At 48.0% G+C, this 21237-nt stretch overlaps 1 long non-coding RNA gene across 2 annotated transcripts in view; it reads right to left on the reverse strand.

The window, feature by feature from the left end:
- LOC136794648 (uncharacterized) overlaps positions 1–10466 on the reverse strand; it is a 119615-nt gene extending 109149 nt beyond the window's left edge. Inside the window, exons 1-3 of one of the 2 annotated variants that reach the window (XR_010841724.1) lie at positions 10337–10466; positions 9168–9326; positions 8260–8405 (exon numbers count right to left, since the gene is read on the reverse strand). This is a non-coding gene — a long non-coding RNA (uncharacterized lncRNA). Of the gene's footprint in view, positions 1–8259; positions 8406–9167; positions 9327–10336 lie in introns of those variants that run through there. The other variant, XR_010841723.1, reaches the window with a different exon arrangement.
- Positions 10467–21237: the final 10771 nt, after the last annotated feature.

Raw genomic sequence — 21237 nt, forward strand, 5'->3', positions numbered from 1 at the left:
AGTGCTGGAGACGGCCTGGTAGCCACCTGAGCACTCAGCCCTCCCTGCGACCCACACATAGAGGCGGGCACTGGTGGCCCTGCTCCCTGTAGGTGGCAGTAAGGATGCCCCAGGGCTGCCACTGGGGTCAAAACCCCACTTCTGGGATTTTGAATTTACCAGAATAGGGAAACCAGGAAGTAGGGTGGGAAGCAGTCTTGGAATCATTCCATTTGAATTTTAAAAGAAATCTGACTTTATTTGTAACTCCAGCTGTTAAAGTGGTAAGTTTCAGTTATTTGTTCTAGTTATCTTTCATATTGAAATTAGATTTTTTTCTCAGTACATAAATAACATGATGATTTTTAATAATTAGAACTATTCATATAAATATCTGGACAAAGAAAAGTCACCTAAAACCTCCCACTCTGAGCTCACCACTGTTAATGTTTGTGATCAGCTGTCTTGCACCTCTTTATGCATTCATATATACACACGGATAGATATAAATTTCCATAAATGAGGAGGTATTGTTACTTTTTAAAATCATCAACCCCTTCCACTGCCATCCCCTACTCCATACATGCCCTGCCAGTGATCTTTTTTCCCAGCCTGGTACGTGTCCTTCTCCTCCACACCCATACACTCCTATACAGTTTGTTATCTATGGCCACGCTCTATTGGTCTTTGTCTTAGAAAGTGAGATCACCCATTTCCTTGCATCTTCTCTCTGTCATCAGTACTCTTGGAAATCCCTCCAAGGTCACCTGGAAGGGCTCCAACTCTTCTTAAATGGCTGCTTAATATTCCACGGCAAAAAACTGCGTTAAGTTGGAATTTCTCCACCCACTTTCTCCAAGGACTCTGATCCTTGCAGATGTGGAAGAATTCTGAAGATGCACTGGGAAGAGTGTGGTACAGGGGGAGACCAGGAATTTGAGACTGAGGACCTAGTTTTCTTAGTACCAGCTGAGACTAAACTAGGAAGATTATGGCAAAAGAGCCTTTTAAATGATGACGAAGTCGCTGCTGCTGATGGCCATTATTTGCATTTATTGGTTTTGACTTTCTTACTAACTTTATTGGTTGTTTTCTAAGTTTATTTTTTCAATACTGAAGGCCTTCCCATGTTTCAAAATATCAAAACGTATACAGGGCACACATGGAAAGTCCCCTTCCTGCTCCTGTCTCCCAGCCGCCTGGTTCCCCACCCCAGAGAAGACCACTGTTACTGGCTTCTCATATATGTACTTTACAAATTATAAATAATTTTGATTTTCTTTATTCCATTTAGTCCTCCACCACACAAAGCAGTAGACAGATCCCAGCCCGTGTTACACATGAGGAAGCAGAGGCCAAAATTCAGAGACTAAGCACTACCTGGCCCCGGGACCCCCATGGAACGGACCCCAGGTCTACTTGGCTGGCTTTCTATGCACCAAATGAGCTCACCTGGTGGCTCAAGGAAAGGGAGCTGATCAGAAACCCTTCTCTAGGGACTTCCCTGGTGGTCCAGTGGTTAAGACTCCAAGCTTCCACTACAGGGAGCATGGGTTCGATCCCTGGTCAGGGAGCTAAGATCCCACAGGCCACATGGTGTGGCCAAAAAATAAATAAATAAGAGGAACCCGTCTCTAGAACGAGCACTCACCCATCTCACTGACTGATCACTTCAGCAAGCCTGCATTTTCCTCCCCAGAGGCTTTTTTCTTTTCCTTGCCACAGAGCTGACTCCCTAAGCAGCCGGATGTGGCCGAGCCAAAGACTGTCCCGCCCACGTTCTTGCAGCTGGAGCTTCTGGGAAGGCCAGTGCTTGTGCAGCTGGGCCTCCTGTACCTTCACTCTCTCTGCCCGTGGCTGCCCCCAGGGCCTCAGGACAGAGGCTGCCTGTTCATGTGTCTGTTTTGCTTCCTCTGCTGGGAAGCTTTTCCTGATGCCCCTTGATTAAAATCCCCTGATACTTGGTTTAGAAAGAGCACCTGGGTGTTCCTGGCTTCATTCACCTGGTCATCACAACAAGCTCACAGGACGGGCACAAGGAAGCTGAGGGTGGCTCAGAGACGCCAAGTGACCAGCCTAAGACACCACAGCATGCACATGGCCCCGCTGGGACTTAAACCAAGGCTTTCTCCTGCCAGTTCCCATGCCTGGTCTGGTACACCAGGCCACCTCCATGGACCACCCATGTCCTTGGCTTCTGCCTCTCGTGTGCAGGCAAGATTATGCGGAGGTCTCAGGCTTGGGGGTCAACAGAAGGGCGTCGAGGCCCGGCTTGGCACTTGCCAGCTCTATCATTTAGGGCACATTCCCAATCACTCTAAACTCTGTGCAGTTGAAACATGGAGATGCTAAGACAAATCCTAAGGCCCTTGTGAGGTCACAGCATGAAACGAGAACATGAGGCCATGCACATAGCACACACTCATCTCAGGGCTTGGTTGGAGGTGAGCAGTAAAGGCTGTCGATGATGATTTTAAAACTCACTTACCGGGGAATTCCCTGGTGGTCCAATGGTTAGGACTCGGGGCCTTCACTGCTGTGGCCCAGGTTCAATCCCTGGTCGGAGAACTAATATCCGGCAAGCTGCATGGTGCAGCCCAAACAAAACAAAACAAAAAACAAAAAACTCACTTATTAGATCCAGTTCTCCTCCCTTGCTCCTGGAAGACAGAGGCCTAGACTCCCCAGTCTTTGAGTTTGGGGAACTGTTTGGCACAGGACGGTTGACATTTTGAGCTGGGCCATGAAGGATGACTAGTCAGACAAACAAGGGAGAGGCTGCCAAAACCGGCAGGTGTGAGAGTGCTGGGGTTTTCCAAAAATGATGGCTTCCCATGTGTCTGGACCTTGCAGGTGGCCTGAGGGGACACAGGGAGAGCTAAGCCTAGAGAGGTTAAAAGGGACCAGTACAAGGGGAATAGATAACAAAATTGGCTGATGGCTTGGGGTGGGTCCATGATGGGGGTCAAACCAGACCTCGTAGTCTAAGGCTATTTTAAGCAGGATGGAGAAAACCCCAGAACTTTCTGAGTGCTTCCAGCTACCCCACAACTGATTGGCAGCAAGAACAATATTTTTGTTGTTGGATGAACTCATCTTTTTCTCTTCCCAACTGCAAGCTCCTTATGGATAATTCTGTTTCCCCTAGATTTACCCATCTATGCTTCCCACTGCTAGGAAAATTTCAGATAAAGATGATCCCTTATGAATTTGGGAGGAGACACACTTAGGAATGTTCAATTGTAAAATCAGAAAGGTTTTGATTATTGGGATGAAGGAAGGATCAGACTAAAATAAGAAAAAACAAAACAAACAGAAAGCTGCCTCTTAGCATGGCCTGTCTGCAACACAGCAAAACAGATCGATAAGTTTCTTACTAAAACTGTGGGGAGAAAAATTCTCTAAAGTTTATATTGAACAAGAGATGGTACATAGAAAAGAATAGCATAGTACACGTAATTTCCAATTGTACACATACAACGTGCACCAGCACTTGCTTTGTTTGATATGCCATCTTCATTGTTTTATTTTCATGAACACATTTATAAGCATAACCTAGTTTCCCCAGGCCTTGCCAGCCTGTGGGTAGTCTTGGGGTTACACTGAACAGTAATAACTCAAGTTTTTCAGTTTATGCCTGTGGTAAGCAAAATAATGCCTCCCCTCCCCCTGCCCAGCTGTCCACGTCCTAATCTCCAGAAACTGTGAATATGTTAGTCATATGGCAAAGGGGAATTAAGGATGATAATCAGGGACTTCCCTAGTGGTCCAGTGGCTGAGACTCCCTGCTCCCAATGCAGGGGGCCCGGGTTCGATCCCTGGTCAGGGAACTAGATCCCACATGCCGCAACTAAGAGTTCGCATGCTGCGAATAAAGATACTGCATGCTGCAATGAAGATCTCGCAGGCGGCAACGAAGGTCTTGGGTGCGGCAACTAAGAACTGGCACAGCCAAATAAATAATTTTTTTTAAAAAGGATGCTAATCAGCTGACCTTAGGATAAGGAGATAATCCAGGTAGGCCCAGTGTAATCACAAGGGTCCAGATAAGAGGGAGACAGAAGTGTCAGCTGAAGGAGGAGATGTGATGATGGAAGCAGAGGCCTGAGTGATGTGGCCACAAGCCAAGGAATGTGGGCGGCCTTTAGAAGATGGAAAAGGCAAGGAAACAGATTCTCCCTTGACATCTCCAGAGAGAAGCACAGCCCAGCCAACACCTTGATTTTAGCCCTGTGAGACCTTCCGACCTCCAGAACGGTAAGATATTAAATCCGTGTTGTTCTAAGCTGCTAATTTTGTGGGGGTTTGTTGCAGCTGAAATGGGAAACTGATATAATGCCCTTAACTTGCTGACTCAGGAGCTGAGCCCTCTCCACCCACCCCCAGGTCTCACTGTTTATTCTGGACAGGCGTCCCTGGCTGACTCATGAGAACTCGTAAGAACATCCTGCACATTCTTTCACTCCAGCTCCTTTGGTGATGTGTGATGCCTCTGTTACCTTTGGGCCATGCTATCTACTGCCACAGGGGCCCTCTGAGAGCGCCCAGGCCTGTCCCCAGGGGATCACCTTGCAGGACACACAGAGCATAAGATGCTTGCGTTTCCAAAGCGGCACTCCGTCCCTGCTGTCCTCAGCACTTCAAACCACACATTGTCCATGAAGCAGCTGAGGGAATTCTCCTTCCCCCACTTCGTCTCTTACCTGGGCATCTGGTCTCACGGAAGTGTTGCCCATGACCCTGTACAATACCTTCAGCTGGCATCCCTATCCCCTCAGGGGGTGGTCTCTGGGGAAGGATCAGGATCTACCATCCCACCCTGGCCATCTGTCCCATCCTGGCTCTCCCAAGGCTGTCGCTGCAACTTGCCCTTCTCCTTCAGCTGAACACCCTTCCCCTACACGTGAACTTCCCGCACACACACCCACTCTTGCCAGACGTGCCCGGATGTACTTTCATCCCCGCTAAAGCCACAGGGACCCCCTTCCACGACCACAAAAGAACTTCAGCTTTATCTCCCTCACCTGCTCCCTAACCCATGGTTCTAGAACCCTGAGTCCCTCCACAGTGAACTTGGCCACCATGGGGGTTTTCAGGACCTTGGTCTGCCAGCATTGCATGAGCCACTGCCCAGGTGGCTGACAGCACAGTGGGGGGGTGGGGGAGGGGGGAGGGGGAAGAGGAGGGGTCTCCTGCAAGCTGGGCCAGAACCCACCAATCAGACCCTGTCTCTGCAGCTGAGTCTCTCATGGAGCTCATTTGCATCATTTAGTTCAATATTTACTGAGCCAACCTCATTTTCTGGGCCGTCTCCGTGGCCGACAGCTGGGAAGGCTGCAATTACGGCATTACACGCACGCAGGGAAGCTACCGCGAGCGCACACGGAGACGCAGCTTCCAAACAAACGCAGCCCTGGAGAGCCCCCGCCTCGTCTACCCCAGATCTCTGCAGCTGGAGTTCTGCCTGGGCCACATCTGCAAGCCAGCTACACCCGGTCACAGCCGACAACCACAGCGACCACAGCAACAGGAACAGTAACGGTGACTTTTTATTAAACTAATCCTAATAGTTGACCTGGGCTGGGCCTTAGGTGCAGGCCCTGGGCTAAATTCCCTCTGTGGAATTTCTCACTTAATCCTCACAGCCGACCTGGGAGGCAATGAACCAGTGAGGACTGTTTCAGGCCATCATTGAGACAGAATGAGACTTTGTTAGCCCAGGAGGAGCCCCGGCTTCAGGCACAGCTGGGCTCAAGATGAGAAAGACATCATCAAGACTCAGTTTTTCTCCAAGTAACTGCTGACCTCACTCAAGTAGGCTCCCGGCTGCGGCAACGCCAGCCCTACCCTTACCCAGGCCCAGGGGGTTCGAAGTCTGAGCTCATCCGCCAGGGTCCTGAGACTCACTTGGGCTGGACAGGTAGGGAAATTTACTATTCAAGGGAAGCCCTCCGTGGAGCAAGGGGAGGACAGGGAAGGATCTGGGGCAGACAGGCAAAGGGCTGGCACACTGGTCCACAGCTCACTGAACCTCCCCTGGAATGCAGGTTCCTTCAGGGCAGGGACCCATCATGTTCACTCCCCAGTGCCTAGAAGCATCTACACGTGAGAGGCTTTCAGTAAATATCCACTGATTGAGGCTGACCCCTGCTCCTTGAGGGACTGGAACATATCTGAGGGTTAGTTTCGACAGCCATTGTGTGGATAAAAATAGCCATTCAAGTTGGATTGTGATGATTAAATGAGAAAATGTAAGTAAACGTGCCTAAAAATACAGACGACACATAGGGGCTCCATAGAGGATTGTAGACTTTACAAACTCATCCGTTTCCCAGTTGTACCTGGCCATGGTAATCTGACCCAGGTGGACAATGATTTCCTATAGACTACTTGTGTCTCCTGATACAATAAAGTAGCTTTAAAAAATAATAGCACTGGGGCGGGGGGCGCGGTGCGTGGAGAGAAACAGGTGAGGGAGATTAAGAGGCACAAACTTTCAGTTACAAAATAAATGAGTCACAAGGATGAAATGTAGGGAATATAGTCAATAATTAATTATGTAATATCTTTGTATGGTGACAGATGGTAACTAGACTTATGGTGATCATTTTGAAATGTACAGAAATATCAAACCACTATGTTGTGTACCGGGAAACCAACATAGTGTTGTAGGCCAATTTTACTTCAAAAACAACAAAGAGGGCTTCCCTGGTGGCGCAGTGGTTGAGAATCCGCCTGCCGATGCAGGGGACACGGGTTCGTGCCCCGGTCCGGGAAGATCCCACATGCCGCGGAGCAACTAAGCCCGTGAGCCATGGCCGCTAGGCCTGCGCGTCCGGAGCCTGTGCTTCACAACGGGAGAGGCCACAACAGTGAGAGGCCCGCGTACCGCAAAAAAAAAAAAAAAAAAAAAAAAACAACAAAGAAACTCATATAAAAAGCGATCAGATTTGTGGTTACCACCACAGGCTGGGGTGGGTAGGAGGACTGGATGAAGGCAGTGAAAACGTACAAACTTCCAGTTATAAGATAAATAAGGACTAGAGATGTAATGTACAGCGTGATAAATATAATGAACACTGCTGTCTGTTACATATGAAAGTTGCTAAGACAGTAGATCCTAAGAGTTCTCACCACAAAGAAAAAAATGTTTCCTGTCTTTAATTTTACATCTGTATGAGATGACAAGGTTCACTAAACTTAATGTGATAATCATTTCATATGCATGTAAGTCAAATCACTATGTTGTACATCTTAAACTTGTAAGTGCGATATATGTCATTTGTGTCAATAAGACCGAAAGAAAAAAATAATAGCACGAATCATTTCTTTAGCATGCTTTGCCATTTACAATGCACCTTTACAATAATGATCCCATTTGATTCTCTCTAAACATCCATGTGGATGAGACAGTAACAACTGATGTTTGTTGAGAGTTTATCCACGCCAGGCTTGGTTCTAGATGCTGTGCATTTATTAATTCCCTTCATCTTCACAAAAGCCCTATAAAGTGGATGTTACCTCCCCATGTCACAGGTGAGGAAAGTGAGGGCCAGAGACGTTAAGTAACATGACAGTGGTCACACAGCCAATAAGCAGCAGAGACCCAAATCATCTGTCTTCAGCCCACCATCTTTAACCACTAAGCACCATGCTGTTTTAGTGAGTTCCATGAGAAAACTGGATCTGGAATAATGCAAAGGCCTCACAAGTAGTAAGCAGCAAAGCTGGGAAGAGAGTGCAATAATCTGTATTTTCCCCACTTCCCAGCCAGTAAAGCTCAGTCTCTTTCATTCCATAGTATAAAGGCAGTGTGCTCAGAGCGCCACAGCTTTCAGTGGGCAGCTGCCAGGGGCTCTGGACCCAGAGAAGACACACAGCAGGCACCTAGGAGGTCTGTGAGGTAGCTGAGTGCTGGGGGGATGTGAGAATAGGGATCCCCTACTTAACTCCTCTTTGCTTCACGCCAGACCTCAGAGCCAGTGAGCCCGGGGGTGGGCGGGTGAGAGAGGCAGAGGTGAGCTGGCTGGGAGCTCCGGGAGGGCAGGGCCAAGCCCCCAGCAGCTCTGGGCGCCTTGGTACAGCCCCTGCCCCCCACATACACACCGGAGAGAACCAGGAAACGTCGTAAGGGCCAAAGCAAAACAAGCACGTCACTGAGTTGGGCCCGGAGGGAGTTTTCTCCACATGCCAGCAGAGAAGAGACACTCACAAAGAAAGCAGTGAGCTAGTCAGAATGCCACATTCTGGGGCTGCCCCCCCACACACACACACCTGGGGCAGCAAGCGGCACCTGAACGGTTTAAGGCCACCAAACCTCTGTGGGAACAGCAGGCAGTAGGGCAGACAGGTCAAAAGTTTACACCTAAGAGTTCAAATCTCAGGGATGCGAAATGCAAGGTGGTATCTCAGATTGGATCTTGGAACTGTAAAATGACATTAGTGGAAATGCACATCAAGCCAGTGATTTTGTCAACAGTAAAGTGCTAATTTCTCCGCTGTGACAAATGTACCATGGTTGTGTAAGATGTTAACAACAGGGAACACAGGAGCTCTCTGCATTATCGTTTTCTGAAAATTTTAAATTACTCCAAAAAAGTTTTATTAAACGTTTAAAAAAATTCTCCAGAGGGAATCTCAACTCCATTGCATGCTATGCAACCTTGACTAAATCATTTACGCTTTTCGTGCCTCAGTTTCTTCATCTGGGCACAGAAACATGAGGATAATGATGGTGCCCGCCTTAGAGTATAAAGGGCACTTAGCCTCATCCGGCTCCGTAAATACTCAATAAACATGGGCTATTATTAAATCCACACAGTCTGCCTTCACACACAAACTATCGATTCGTTCCGGGGTTGTGGAAGACACGGGGAGCCCGCTCCCAATGCCCCTTCGTGGAAGGACTTGCTGCCGAACTGCAGAGAGAAGCCCTTCCTGGGGCAGCCGCCGCACCTGTTGACCGAGTGATGGGGGAGGGGAGGGCAGCACAAAGGCCCAGCCACTTCAGCCAGATGTGTGACAGCTCTGCCCAGCCAGGCTGGCTCCAGGTCTCCCCACGGACTGGCAGAGGCTTTGTCAGGCCTGCTTCGCAGCTGCCTCCCTCCTCGGCCCAGTTAGGTGCTGGTCCCCAACAAACCTCTTGCCCCCTCAACTCCACTGCAGTTTTTGCTTCCCGAGAAACTTACCTGCGGCAGCTGGTTCTGAGAGTGGTCCAAGAAAGCAGGTGGTTAGATGGTACTTGGGACTGCATCACTCCCCTCTCAGCTGGCAAGGAGGACCCCATCCCTGGTGGCAGGTGAAGCACAGGCAGGCCCGAGCACAAGGTTGATGCACGGACGGTGTACCTGTGGGTGGAGTGTGCAGGCAGGCCATGAATGTACTGGACATTTTTTTTTTTTTTTTTTTTTTTTTTTTTTTTTGCGGTAAGCGGGCCTCTCACTGTTGTGGCCTCTCCCGTTGCGGAGCACAGGCTCCGGACGCGCAGGCTCAGAGGCCATGGCTCACGGGCCCAGCCGCTCCGCGGCATGTGGGATCTTCCCGGACCGGGGCACGAACCCGTGTCCCCTGCATCGGCAGGCGGACTCTCAACCACTGCGCCACCAGGGAAGCCCTGTACTGGACATTTGAAAGGGACGCTGGGGTGCGGAGCAATAGTAACCCTGCAGATACCTGTATTAAACGGCCATGGCTAAGTACTATTGATACTCCCACTGAAAGATAATGCAGGGCTTCCCTGGTGGCGCAGTGGTTGAGAATCCGCCTGCCGATGCAGGGGTCACGGGTTCGTGCCCTGGTCCGGGAAGATCCCACATGCCACGGAGCAACTAAGCCCGTGAGCCATGGCCGCTAGGCCTGCACGTCCGGAGCCTGTGCTCCGCAACGGGAGAGGCCACAGCAGTGAGAGGCCCGCATACCACAAAAAAAAAAAAAAAAAAAAAAAAGAAAGATAATGCACAGCTGAGGCCTAGTGGCAGCCAGTGGAAAGCCAGGAATGGAAGCCACAGGGCCTCTTTAATTGCATACAAGGAAAGTTTCATCTTTTATCCAGGGCAAGCCCACAAGTCCAAGACGTCATAGTCTAAGTGGGTGAACTTCAAAGACAGTTAACTGCCTACCAGGGAAAGCCCAGTGAGGGCAAGGTAAAGTCCTGGGATCCCGACCAATGGGATAGGGACATCTCGGGAGAGGCCACTGAATGTGTCAGTTCCCCAGACTCCACTGAACCCTCCGAGCCGGAAGCCTGCTGCAGCCAGCCCCTGCCCCCAAGACGTACAGAGGCCCCTTCCTACAAGGCAACATACGCTCCTCAGAGCCCACCTCTGCCCGTCTGGAATCTCCTTGAAGAAATCCTTACCTTCCCTGAGGTTAAAATGACGCTCATATTCCTTTTATTAGTGTTTTTTTTCTCCCCAGCATCCAAAATCTTTTTCATAACAAGGCAGGATCTGGGGTTAGTTTCTGTAGCCTTGGCTGGCCCGTTGGCCTCCGGGCGGGCCTTCTTGAACTCCTGGCTGTGCGGGTTCCCGGGCCTTGCCCAAAGGCCTGTGCACTTCTCGGCCCTTGAGAGGACCAGAGAGCGGGACGGGCCACACCCCGGGGGGCGGGTGCGGCGCCAGCGGGCGGCGGTGAGGACGGCGCCCCTCCCCATCCTCATCCCGGGGGTGCGGCTCCGGCGCGGCTGCCCCCGCGCGGCGCAGACCTTCAGCGTGGGCGCCTCCGGACACGCCCAGCCTCCTTTATAGCCCAGCAACCACAGCTGTTTGTTTTCCCCGGCGCGCGAACTTCATCTTCCGGATCATCCAGGACAGGGACAGAGGCGAGGCGGTGCGACTCATGCACAACCTCTTTAGCACAAACTGGTTGAAGGTGGAGGTGTTTCCTCCGGACCAGAAACCGTGCAGCTCTACGAACAGCCTCTGTAGATGTCCTGGGCTCCGTGTACCGAAAGTTTTGGGCCTCCTTGTGGTGGATATCGACTCCCATGATGGCGCCTCCTGCTCAGACAGGTCCCTAAAATGTCCTTTTATTTGTTTCCAGTTTTCCCTTTCACATTTAGGTCTTAATCAACCAAAGACAACTGAAGACACGCATACATATGACTTTATTTTTGTCCAGATAGAAGCCAGTCTCCCCAGCAGCATTTACTAAATATTCCATCCTTCGTCCACTGATACTTGGTGTTAACTTACCTCGCATATGAGGCTCGCCTGTATTCCTAGATCTGCTTCAGGATTTCCGGCTTTCTAACGTTTGCTTTGTCCTGTGCTGCTTCTTGGGCTATGGCTTTGTAGTGCATCTTAATCACTGCTAAGTGAGGTAGGTGTAAACAAGAATTATTATCATGACAGATGAGGGCACTCAGGCTTGGAATATTGGAGTTGGCCAAGATCACAGGGCTAGTAAGTGGCCACATGAGGATTCAAACCCACGTCTGCATTATTTCAAAGACTGGCATCTTTCCACTCCACAAGGCTGTCCTCAGAGTTGTCTCTTTCCCAGGGAGCAGAAAGGGTTGGTTGCGATGGTGGTTTGAGTGCACTGGCGTCATGCTCCCTGCCTCAAAGGAGGTCATGTTCCGTCCCAGAAGCAACTTACATTTCCTTTGGCTCCTGGAACCAGAGAGAAGCCACATTATCTGCCACTGTTGTCTTCCCTTGGGAGCACCCAGCAGGGCAAAGAGGACCAGTCCCGAGCTCAGGACCCAGAGAAACAGCCTCCACTTTAGTGGGTAGTTGGCTTCCTGCTTCTTGTACTGTGGCTCTAAGGAAGGGCTGAGAAGCCATAGAGTCTTCATTTCTTTGAAAATAGATCTGACCACATCTGTCTCCTCTGCTAAAACCAAAATAAACAAATGACACTACGCTCCCGCCCCCAGCAAGAAAAAACAAAACCTACAGTGGTTCCCCAAGGAAGCAATAGGGTACAGACTTGTTTTTTCTTTCTGTGTTTCTTTTTAGGCAATGACCCTATTTTTTCCTAGAACAGAACAATATACAGAAGCCTCAAAAGTAAAACATTAAAGTGTAGCTTTAGAGGCAGGTGGTCTGTTCAGCCTCCTCCTTGTGCCTGGCATACAGTAGGTGCTCAGTAAATACTGATGGCTGCAGGGGCCTCTGGCTTAAGAATCCACATGGTTAAGAGAGGGCCATCGCTCCAGCTGGAGAGTGGCACATGGACAGGTCAAGACCAGACAGCAGGGAGCAGGGAGCTTCAGGTGGTGTCCGCCTGGGATGTCTCCCTCTCAGCCCCTTGGAGAAGCCTCTGTGTGGATGGGTTTTGAAGGAGAATAGGCTGATTCTCCTAAAGGGAGGGTCTTCTCCACCCCAACCCTGCTTCATGTACAGTAATATAAATCTGAAGGAGAAAAAAAACCCCACCTGACTCCAAATCCTAAGAGCTTTCCCTGGCTGCTCCCTCTGGGTGTGCCATAGGAGGGCAAAGGTACAAGAGCATGTCCGATGAAGAAAACCCCAGTCTCCCCAGCTCCCATGCTCGTACAGACAAAATCAGCATAAAGGGGGACATGGGGGGTGGCTTGGAGACAGGTCCCCATCCTCCCTGGGCTATGTTCTAGTTATGTCACCCTCTCTGAGCCTCAGCTTCTCGTCTGCATGGCAGGATTAAATGAGTCAATGTAGATAAAGCCTAGTGCCCACAGTCCTGTAGGTTTAGTTCCCCACCCCCCCAGCACAGAGCACCCCAGCGTTCCTCTGGGCAACAGAGGGCCAGTGTGGGCTGGCTTTTCTAGACCAGCATTTTCCCCCTCCCTCCCCTGAGCCAGATTCCCCACAGGTGCCTTCAACTCTTCCACGATGCAGAGGTGCTGGTTCCCCCTCATGGGCCCAGCTCTTCCCCAGCCTGCACTCCCACCTGAAACACTGCTGGCTCTCCCTCACCACAAGGGGGCGTATCAGGGCACGGTGGAGAGCATTTTCCGTTATTTCCATTCCCCTTCCCAACCTGTTCTGTCAGGTCCTGGCACTTCCCCATCACTCAGGTAGGTGGACTTTGCATTTTACTTTCCCTCTCCTGTGCCAGACCAGTCTCCCTTCCTCCCTAAACCTGTAGCCAGGGCTTCAAAGCACAATTCCTTCCAGTTCCCTGTTAGCTGAGTGCCGAGCGTCTACTGCTGCTGATTGATACGGCAAGTTTTGTTTTGGGCTTTGACATGGTCCATAAAACAAACATGCACATAAGCAATTATGGTCAGATATGCAGTCAGTGCACTACATGTTCAGAGAGTAGAACAAGTGAGCAGTCCTCTGCTGGCTCCTGGGCAGGAGAGCCTTCCCAGCGCATGTAACACTGAAGTGGGTTTTAAAGGTGGAGTAGGAGTCCAGATGAGAAGAGAGGACTATGGGAGAATTTCTAGGCAGAGTGACCAGCATGTGTAAGTACGTCCAGCTGTGGAAAGGCCTGGGTCATGGAATCGTGTGGTATGGGGTGGAGAGGGAGGGAGACGGGCTGAAGGCATATGCTGAAGCAAGCCTGTAAAGGGCGCTGAAAGCCAGAGAGAGGAGTTCAGAGTTCATTACCCTGAAAGCAGGAATGGAGGGCATTATGGCGGAGGGGCACCAAACAAGCTCCAGGTATCAATTTCCCAACCGTATCTGCAGCAGACAGGAGGAAACCTTTCACCAGCAACCCAGTGACCATCCCAAGTAGTGTTTTGGGGGTCATTTAACAAGTCTGAAGTGGAAAAACCATCAGTTCTCAAACTTTCCAGCCTTAGGACCTCTTCTCCCTCTTAAAAATTGAGAAACCCAAGAGGTTTTGTTCATGTGGGTTGCATCTATCAATATTTATTTGATTAGATATTGAGAAATTTTTTAAGTTAATTCATTTGAAATAAACCTAGTATATGTTGAAGTGTTTTTTAATCTTTATGAAAAATAATTATTGTTAAAGGAATTAATGACAGGAATGGTGTTGTATTTGATTTTTGCAAATCTCTGTTATCTGACTTCATAGAAGACAGCTGGATTTCCACATCTGCTCCTTCATTCCATCTGTTGTGATATCACATGCCATGCAGCCTCTGGGAAACTCCACTATACACCTATGAGAGACTGGGAGTGAAAACAGCAAGCAGAGTCAGTGTTATTATGAAAATAGTTCTTATCTCATAGACCCCTCCTGCAAGTGGTCTTCAAGTCACATTTTAAGAACTGCTAGGCAAATCATCAGAGGAGCAAACAGCTGTCAGAACAGCAAGGAGGGACTTTAAAAAAAAAAAATCACAGGAAGGAAAAAGACTTAATTCAGGGGATATGAAGAGGCAGGGATGAAAGCAAGGCAATGTCACCTAGGATGACACAGGTTTGCCTCCTGGCTCTGCCACTAAGTAACTGTGTAGCTTTGGCCTGACTGACCTCAGTTAACCCATCTGTAAAATGGCAATAATGCTAGTATAAGTAAAGCATGCAGCACAGAGTGAGACATTTGGACTTCTAAAGGTTAGCTCCCTCCTCTTGGGCCAAAAGAGGACTTTGTGAAAACAGCTTTGGTTCAGCAGCTAAGAGATACATGTAAGTCTGGGATAGGCTGTTTCTGCTTCTGTAACGTGGGTCAGATGTGAACTCCAAAACGCAAAGGCACCTTGAAAACTTTGGTACTATTAGCACAGCTGCTCAATCCAAAGCCACAGTGCAATGTGGCTGTCAAACCAGCAAGCTCAAATTCAGGTTGCATAAATGGAGACACCATGCACAGAACAAGGGAGGTGAGAGCTCCTCTAGTACTGGGTTGGCCAAAAAGTTCGTTTGGTTAGTGAATATGTTGTTCAGTAAAGTTCTTCGTGAAAATGAAAAATGTCTTTTATTTTTACTTAAAACTGAACAAACTTTTTGGCCAACCCAATACTTTGCACTGCTCAGACCCTCCCTCAAGTATTGTGTGTTCATCAGGATGGGCAAAGCACTCTGTGTAACTCATTCCAAGCGAGGGATTTTTTTCAGCATGGAGAAGACTTGGCCAGAGGAGGGGAGGTGAGACACAATCACTCTTCTAAAAGACCTGAGAGGTTGGCACACTGGCTCAGTGTGACCCCCCCAGAAATGAATTAGGCCCTGAGGATGGCCTATCCGGACAGGCAGAGGGGAGAGGGGAGCTTGACAATCCTTAGAGTGTAGGAAGTCTGAGCTGGCAGTAGTGAGGGCCACATCACTAGAAGTGTTCAAGTGGAGGCTGGAGATGAGGCATGAAAGAGGCCCTGTGCTTGGTCACTGGGTGGCACCTATGGGCCCTTCCCAGTCTGATTTCCTGTGCCTCTGGCACCTCAGAGACTGTCAGAGGAAATCAAAAGGGAACACTGAGAGTCCCTAGGGGTGGGTGCAAGGGGGCAGTGGGCATTCCGCCAGGCACTTTTGCTGGGTTCTCTGCCAAATTTGATCCAGAGATGAGATGCAGCTGCTAATTCCTTGGCCTAGAAATGGACAGGAGAAAATTGAGCATTGCTCAGAAAGTTCCTAGACATTAAAGCTTTCTGTGCCTGAAATGCCAATGTTTGCACCGTGCTGCCCAGCTGATGGGGAAGCCCCCCAGCCCCTTGGGAATGTGAGGTGCCAACAGTGAAGGAGGGAGGATCAAGGCACCCAGAGATCAAAAAGGCACACTCAGCACCATTGAAAATAACTCAGTCACTCTCTCAGTCCTTTAGGGGCCAAGCCTCATCATTGCAGAAAGGCAGAGAACTTCTCCCAGCCTTCAGGACAGGCAGTCTGCAGCCACATTAAACAGTCTTGGCCTTGGGAAAGATGTTCACCAATCCACTCTCTAATCTGACCCCTACTAGCAAGCTGTGAGGCAGGCTCTGCTTTACAGATGAGGAAATCAGGACACATGGCCGAAGTCACACAGCTGGCATGGGGTGTGAAGACAGAAATCCAGGCCTAAGTCCAAACCAAACCCTGACCCCCAAGACCCTCTGACCTGGCCCCAGCATGGGATTCTTGGGACTGCAGCTGTTGCTCTGCTCTCCATTTAAGTCTCAGATGTAGGCCCATTTGGAATTTGTCAACAGAATCCCGCTGTCCCTACAACCAGCCAGCTCACTGTATTATGTGTCAGGTCTTCAGAATCTGGTGCCAAGGTCCCCGGGCTGAGGAAAGAAAAACAGAGCAGACTTTGGGACTCTGTTCATTGTCCCTCAGCTTCTTAGTCGGCTTTTAGAACTGAAGGGATGGCCGACAGGGTAAGGAGAGCCTGGAGCCCTAGTAAGGATGACAAAGGTTGTCCCAACTATTTGTTCATTGCCTGTTTGTCCATTCAAAACTGACCAGGCATCTCTGCCCTTCACTTGTTCTGGGGGTACAGAGCTTAAAGGCACAGGCATTGCCTTTAAAGAGCTTGTCAAGTGTTCTCTCATTCACTGTACCGTTTAATGGGAGACACTAATAGACACTTTCAATTCAGGGTTTTCACTTTTATGGTAGATACATAACGTACAAGTGGCTGAGGGATTAGAGAAAAGAGGTCTCTGGCCCAAACTGAAGGGAAAAGGGGGTCGTGGGCAAGCTTCCTGAAAGAGGGGTCTCGTATGGTTTTGAACAGAGGAATCGGCAAGATAAAAGCGGTAAGAACAATTGCAAACCAAGTGCCTGCCTGGCTTTAGGCAATTGCTCATTAGTTACTGAATGTATGAATCAGGGTAGTAGCATGTGCCAAGACAAAGACACCGGACAGCGCAATCCTTGGGGGGTAACCATGACTAGTCTAGCATGTGGGCTGCACTCCTGTCCATTAGTCTGTCTGCTCCTCCTGCAGTCTCCCTGACCACCACTAGCACCTGAAACACACTTAGGCAGCTGAGTGCCTAAGAAGATCGGTTACACACAGAGATGACTGACAAATAAGTAAACACACTGAGCATAATGGGGGCTAAGTCTCTTCACTGTCCAAGAAAGGAGTTATAAATAATGAAAGGGAGAAGTTAGAATGAACCTTGTGGTGCTGGACTAGAATTAAAGGTACCAGTGTGACTGGTCAGAATGGCCATCATCAAGTCTACAGATAATAAATGCTGGAGGGGGTGTGGAAAAAAGGGAACCTTCCTACACTGCTGGTGGGAAAGTAAATTGGTGCAGCCACTATGGAAAACTGTATGGAGTTTCCTTAAAAAACTAAAAACAGAGTTGCTGTATGATCCAGCAATCCCACTTCTGGGTATATATCTGGAGAAAACTCTAATTCAAAAAGATACATTGGGGCTTCCCTGGTGGCGCAGTGGTTGAGAGTCTCCCTGCCAATGCAGGGGACACGGGTTTGAGCCCTGGTCTGGGAGGATCCCACATGCCGCGGAGCAACTGGGCCTGTGAGCCACAACGACTGAGCCTGCGTGTCTGGAGCCTGTGCTCCACAACAAGAGAGGCCGCAACAGTGAGAGGCCCACGCACCGCGATGAAGAGTGGTCCCCGCTCGCCACAACTAGAGAAAGCGCTCGCACAGAAACGAAGACCCAACACAGCCAAAAATGAATAAATAAATAAAAATTAGGGAAAAAAAAAGATACATGCACGCCAATGTTCATAGCAGCACTATCTACAACAGCAAAACATGGAAGCAACCTAAATGTCCAACAGAAGAATGGATAAAGATGTGCTACCATGTATACAATGGAATATTACTCAGCCATAAAAAAGAATGAAATAATGCCATTTGCAGTAACATGGATGGGCCTAGAGATGCTATTATATACTGTAGTTTGGAAAAGAAATAGTAGAATGGAAAAATATACAAAAAAGAATATATAAAATATATTACATATATATAAAACTGAGTCATTTTGCGGTACACCAGAAACAACATTGTAAATCAACTATACTCCAATAAAATAAATAAAGGGAGATGACAACTTGTTAGGAAAAAAAGGTGCCAGTGTGAACTCAGGTGTTCAATACCCATATATAGATATAGGAATACAGATGTAATGTTTGTGTATTTATTTTCTATGCATCTACTGAAATGCTTGGGAGCAGTGAGACTGCAGTAGCAATGAGCACACCTAGAACAAAGTTTTGGTTTCTAAATACAATCTACTTGAATTGGAACAGAGCTTGTTGGAGAAATGGTGAATTCCAGGGCTGGTGCATAGAAAGTACAAGAGCCTGAAATATATTACTGTGCCAGAAAATAAGGAAGTAATCAAAAGAGATAAAGACATGCCAAACACAGAAGTTAGCTTTAAGAACTACAACAAAGGGACAATTAGAGCATCAGTATAATGAGTTATAAAAATGCATGACTCGAGTCTAGTCATGAGGAAACACCAAACATAAATTGAGGGACGCGGTATAAAACAAGTGCCCTGTAATCTTAAAAAAAAAAAAAAAAAAAGAGTTAAGCTCATAAAGATCAAGGAAGGACCGAGAAAGAGTACAGATTTGGGCTTCCCTAGTGGCGCAGTGGTTGAGATTCTGCCTGCGGATGCAGGGGACGCGGGTTCGTGCCCCGGTCCCGGAAGATCCCACATGCCACGGAGCGGCTGGGCCCGGGAGCCATGGCCACTGAGCCTGCGCGTCCAGAGCCTGTGCTCTGCGGCGGGAGAGGCCACAACAGTGAGAGGCCCACAAGAGTACGGATTGAAGGAGACCAACTAAATGCAGTGTATTATTCTGGATTGAAGTCTTCTGCTATGGAGGACATTACTAGGACAACTGCAAAACTTAAATGGGTTTGGGGAAGGAGGGGGTGTGGGTAATTGGGAGCTTTTTGTGCTGTTCTCACAACTTTTCTGGAAGTCTGAGATTGTGTAAGGATGAAAAAATTAAGGCTTTTTGCAAAAATGCAAACATGGTATAAAAATTGTAACACCAAAATTTAAGATACAAAAATATTTTACAATTAAACAATTCGTGAAAAGATTTCTCTCTCCTTCATAATTTCCTTAGAAGTGGAGATAATATAAAAATTAGCTTAAATGATGTCAAACAAGCAGAAGCAGGCCTTACTGACAAAAAAGAAATCTGAAAATGAAACAAAACACAACCCACAAAATGCCCCCACCTAAATAAACTAAAATGCTAAAAAGTTGGGGGAAAAAAAAATCAACTCCAGGGTCCATAAAATCACCCAACAAAAAGAAAAATAAAAAATTATAACCTCAAGCTGTTCTCAGGCATAGCCCTACCAGTCCCATTCATTCTCATCTAATTTTTAACCAATTTTGAGATAATTTATCACATGTTCTTCTAATCTGCTACTGTTGGCAAATAAAACCCAGTTGGCTTCTATGATTTACAATTTTGGACTTTGTTATAGAGATGGAAGCTGTCAATAACAAAACTCAGGATCCATATCAAATATCCTTTGAGCCTTAAGGTGGTAATTCAACAAGCAGTAAGCAATCCAGGCAGACACATATACGCTTGAAGTGTGGAAGGTCCTGGACAGGAAGCCCATCTACAGCTAGTACAAGTGTAGGATAGAGGTGCTCAATATTTTCATCACAGAAAACCTAATTGTTATAACAAAACATTGGAGAAAAAGGGTGAGGCTGCTCGGGGCGAGGGTTGGAGGCCAGCTTCCCCAGGCACCCTGAAGACCACCTCATGGTCTGGAGAGAAATACTATCTACAAATATCTATAACTCATTCTGAGCCAGGTGAGAAGGGAGGATCAGTCAGAATGGAAAATACGTTCTGAGTGAGACATGAGGCACAAGTCTGGATTGAAGATTTTCGAATCTGTGCTCCTAGAAGACAAGGTATGCTGCACCTGTTGAAGGATCCATTACTATTCAAACGGTCTCTGAGATAGTATATCAAGCTCAATGGCAGAGACCGTGTTTCCATTCACTTTGGAATCCACAGCACCACACATGAAGCAAATCTGTCATCGCTGACGTTTCTTTGGTCCTCCTCACCTCCTCTCCACAGTGCAAACCCTCCTTGTGGGGCCACTTTCCATGTCAACTATATGATAGGGAAGGCCTTTTATAACCGATTTGTCACTATCAGTGTCTCTGTGGTTCCCCAACCTTTAGTGCACAGTGCTGGATCTCTTGCCTGCCAAGTCCAAGCCTTCTCCTGCCTCGTCACTGCTCCTCCCATCCCCAAACTATCCACACGCAGTTCTGGAAACTAGTCAGTCACCCAACACGTCCAACTGCTATATCCCTACCTCCAAGGTTCCATCTACTCTCTTCCAGCTGTGGTTAAGATCCTTTTTCGAATTGCCCCAACTCTGATCCGAGGGCGCACGGATTCCCAGATGCATTCATTTGACTTTTCTGTTCTGGTTGATTCATCACTATGCCAAGTGCTTTTGACAGCGCTTAATGCTGAATTAACTTATCTTAATAAAGAGAAAGACATAGCATAGAACAGCAAAGAATAATTTTAGACACCGCATACATGCCAAACGAGCACACCAGGCACACGGTGTGCTCCTCCCTTTGATAATGAATATATGGGGGTGATGCCACCCCTCTGGAAAGAACCCACGAGGGTCACAAGCAAAGCAAACTGAAGCTAAGACCTCAAGAGGCCAAGAATGCCAAACAGAGGGGGGAAAGCATCATAATTTAACTCATGATGGACCTGGTTGCAATTTAAAACAGGGGTGGCAAGCTTTTTCTATAAAGGGCCAGATAATAATTCTTTAGGTTTTGCTGGCCATAGTCTTTGTTGCAACTATTCAACGGCAAACCTCTTCAGCACAAAGGTAGCTGCTTATAGACAATATGTAAATAAATGAGCGTGCCTGTGTTTCAATAAAACTATTTATAGACACTGGAATTTGAATCAATTTTCATGTCATAAAATCCTTTTCACAAAAACAACAAAACCAAAAAACATTTAAAAATGTAAAGGCCATTCTTAGCTCATGGCTCATACAACAGACGGTGAGCCAGATTTGGCTCAAGGGGCTGCAGTTTGCCAGCCCCTGGCTTAGAACAAAGTGGAACAAAATGGACACTGGGACGTCAATTGGAAGGACACATTGTACCTGAGACGCACAGCTAGGGAACTCACCAGAACACAGACGTGGGTCAGGAAAGACTCCCCGAAACTGCTTACTTTTGGTTGAATATTTTGTAGCTATCTTAGGCTGGCTGATACAAGAAAAGAAGTATGGCAAATGGGGAACTCACTGAAATCTCTAAAAGCTCTCATGAACTTTGATTACATTCTATCAAGTATCCCACCTCTGTGTTGATGTTTCAGCTGAGAACACTAACAGGAGCCCCAATAAAATCGACCTAGTGCCTGGCCTCCTACACACACTGTTCACCAATTACTGAAGAAAACAGAAGGA

The sequence above is a fragment of the Kogia breviceps genome, chromosome 8, assembly GCF_026419965.1.
Source record: "Kogia breviceps isolate mKogBre1 chromosome 8, mKogBre1 haplotype 1, whole genome shotgun sequence".
In the NCBI taxonomy this organism is placed as follows: domain Eukaryota; kingdom Metazoa; phylum Chordata; class Mammalia; order Artiodactyla; family Physeteridae; genus Kogia; species Kogia breviceps.